The sequence below is a fragment of the Suncus etruscus genome, chromosome 12 (genome assembly GCF_024139225.1).
Source record: "Suncus etruscus isolate mSunEtr1 chromosome 12, mSunEtr1.pri.cur, whole genome shotgun sequence".
In the NCBI taxonomy this organism is placed as follows: Eukaryota; Metazoa; Chordata; class Mammalia; order Eulipotyphla; family Soricidae; genus Suncus; species Suncus etruscus.
The window spans coordinates 64,982,850-64,986,309 of NC_064859.1; the positions used below are offsets into that span (position 1 = coordinate 64,982,850).

Here is a 3,460-nt window from a genome sequence, read left to right on the forward strand (position 1 = left end):
AATATCCACTGAGTTGCCCTAAACTATATTGTCCTTTGAGATTTGATTTAATTGAAATAGTACCTACATAGAAAAAACAAATTTATTTCCATTTTCCTTATACAGATACTTTTTTTGTAAAAATGTGAATACTGAGAGTTGAGCTATTATACTGAGTTAATAGGTTATTTCAGTCCCACTGAGACAAAACCTAACAGCAAAATCATCATAGATATGTTTTAACTTGTAATTATTAACTGTGGATTTATTCTTAAAATGCTGGTGGCTCAAAATGACTTGCTTGTTGGCAATTTGCATAACTTTTGTTGTTATTCAGCATTTTTATTTGTTAAAAAAAGAAAGAGAGTTTATGTGTTTTCCTATATCTACTTGGAGCATTCTCTCTTAGTGTTGGTGATATGTGTTTGAGGGAATGGTAGTCAGAACCTTGTACATTTAGTAAAATGCATTTACCCTAGAGAAGGTTTTTTTCTTTTTTTTTGTTTGTTTTTGGGCCACACCCGGTAACGCTCAGGGGTTACTCCTGGCTATGCGCTCAGAAGTTGCTCCTGGCTTGGGGGACCATATGGGACACCGGGGGATCGAACCTCGGTCCGTCCAAGGCTAGCGCAGGCAAGGCAGGCACCTTACCTTTAGCGCCACCGCCCGGCCCCGAGAAGGTTTTTTCTACAGCTTGTGCCCTGAAGTTCAGATAAAAAGAAGATGGACCATTAGCAGATAATAGACTTTACCTATATTTATATCTAATTTATAAAGCTTTCATATAGTTCTTTCTTCCTGTGTAATTTTTTATTGGCAAATAGATAACAGAGCCGGCAGGGCGGGCACCTGGCAGACCTCCGCATGTGCCAGGGGCCTCTTGGCCCGGCCTAGGGTAGGGGGGCCCGGACCTGGGTCACCCGACCCCCCTCTCCCCCTTTCCTCCGGATCTCCAGGTGGGTTCCTGGGAGGATCTGATGGGGCACCCTGGGTTTTCCCTACTCCCAGGCCGGGTCCAGAGACTGGCCTAGGGTGGGGCTTAAATCCCTGTCCTTTGGGCTTGGGAGGGTCTCCCTCCCTTCCTGGAGCAGGATTTTTAGCCAGCAGGGAGGGCACCTGGCAGACCTCCGCAAAAAGGCAAAAAGCACAAAAGATTTTTTTTATTTTTTATATATATATTTTTTAAATACTCATTTATTATTATTTTTTATTTTTATTTACCTATCTACTTCTTGTCAATTTCTTGTTTTGGTGTGGTTATTGAAGTTATTGTCCCCATTTACATTTATGTTTTTTCCTTCTTTTCTTTTCTTTCTTTATATGCCCTGCCATGTTTTTTTATCTCAAGACCATGGCTATTTTTGTGATGCTTATCGTTGTTATTGTTGGAGTGCTCACTGGATATTTGACAATTTTTTTTTGTACTGTTGGGGTGTTACACCTTATTTTTCTCCTTTGTCTCTCAAACCGATGATGAGAACCTCTAGAAGGATCCCACCCATTTTTGGCATATTAGACTTTTACCCCAGTATATTAATTTTCCCTTCTACAAACAAAACCACATAACTTGAACTATCTAGTCCTGCCTCCCAGTTAGAGGGGGAAATAAGGGAGGCAACAAGAACAAACAGGTGCAAGAATACTAAGTAGTAAACTAGGTACAGAGGGGACCACATTTTCTAGCAGTCCTGGGGGTGAGGGAGGAGGATTTGGGAGGTAGGACGAAAATGGAGGGGTAGGGAGGACAAATCGGTAATGGAAATCCCCCTAATTTTATGTAAATATGTACCTAAAATATTATTGTCAACAATATGTAAGCCACTATGTTCAAAATAAAAATTATATATATATATTTTTTGTTTGTTTTTGGGCCACACACGGTGATGCTCAGAGGTTACTCCTGGCTATCTTCTCAGAAATAGCTCCTGGCAGGCACGGGGGACCATATAGGACACAGGGATTCGAACCAACCACCTTTGGTCCTGGATCAGCTGCTTGCAAGGCAAACGCCGCTGTGCTATCTCTCCGGGCCTTAAAAATTATATTTAAAAAATTTTTATTGTGACCAACATGAATTACAAGTCTTTAACAGAAATATTTAACATTTAATTTTATTTAAATATTTATTTAAATAAAATTTTAATATTTACAGATTGTTTGTTGTTGTGTTTGTTGTTGTGTTTGTTTCTGTGGATTTTCTCTATTCTTTTTTTTTTTTTTAAATATGGAACGCTTCACGAATTTGCGTGTCATCCTTGCCCAGGGGCCATGCTAATCTTCTCTGTATCATTCCAATTTTAGTATATGTGCTGCCGAAGCGAGCACTGGATTTTCTCTATTCTTATCCAATATAGTATTAGGAGTCCTAGCAACAGCAATCAGCCAAGAGAAGGAAATCAGAGGGATACAAACTGGAAAGGAGGAAGTCAAACTGTCTCTATTTGAAGATGACATGAAACTATACATTGAAGACCCCAGAAAGCTCCTAGAAACAATCAATCAGTACATCAAAGTGGCTTGCTTCAAAGTCAGTACAGAAAAATTAGTTGCATTCCAGAAAAAATAAGAGTCCGTACTACTTAAAATAGAGAAAACAACAACAACAAACCAAACTAAAACCCATCAACCCATGAAACCAACCTCAGAATCAACTTTTTGTGAGAGACCTATATTATGAATCAACAAAATGCTTAAATAAATTGAAGAAGATCTAAGGAATGGAAAAACATTTCATGGATAGGAAGAATCAGCAATATCAAAATGACCATATTCCCAAAACTACTAATTATAGTTAATGCAATCTTTATGCAAATTCAGATAGTATTCTTTAAAGACTTAGAACAGCCAACTGTACAGTTTGTGTGAAACTAAAAAACACTCCATGCGGCCAAAACCATTCTGAAAGCAAGAAATTGGGAGAAATTTCATTACCTAACTTGAAGCTGTACTACGAAGCCAAAGTCATCAAACAGTATGGTATTGGAACAAAGACAAAAGCTCAAGTCAATGGAATACAATATCCAGTGAGTAACCCCCAAGTATGTGATTAGCTAATCTTTGACAATTGATCCGAGAAAATGAAATAAAATAAAGACAACCTCTTTGACAAATGTTGCATCAATTGGATAAATACGTGTATAATTAAATATATTAAATTAAATTAATTTTATTAATATTTAAATTAAATATAATTAACATAAAGATAAAATATGTAAATAAAATATAAATAAATTTAATATTAATTAAATTTACTATTTAAATTAAATTAAATCCTACACTTTACATATCCTACACTTTACAACAATGCCAACTCAAAGTGGAAAAAAAATCCCTTGATATCAGACTTCAATCAATAAACCACACAGAGAAGACATGGGCAAATACACTAAGATCAAGACCACACAGAATCTTTAGCAATACAATGCCAATGGAAAGGGCTAAAGATTCAGGTCTGAATATATAAGACTACATCCAACTTTTT

At 36.8% G+C, this 3,460-nt stretch overlaps 1 non-coding gene across 1 annotated transcript; it reads right to left on the reverse strand.

Moving 5' to 3' along the window:
- Positions 1-2,197: 2,197 nt before the first annotated feature.
- On the reverse strand, positions 2,198-2,304 carry LOC126025084 (U6 spliceosomal RNA). Its single transcript, XR_007501131.1, has one exon. It is a non-coding gene; the product is annotated as a U6 spliceosomal RNA (small nuclear RNA).
- Positions 2,305-3,460: the final 1,156 nt, after the last annotated feature.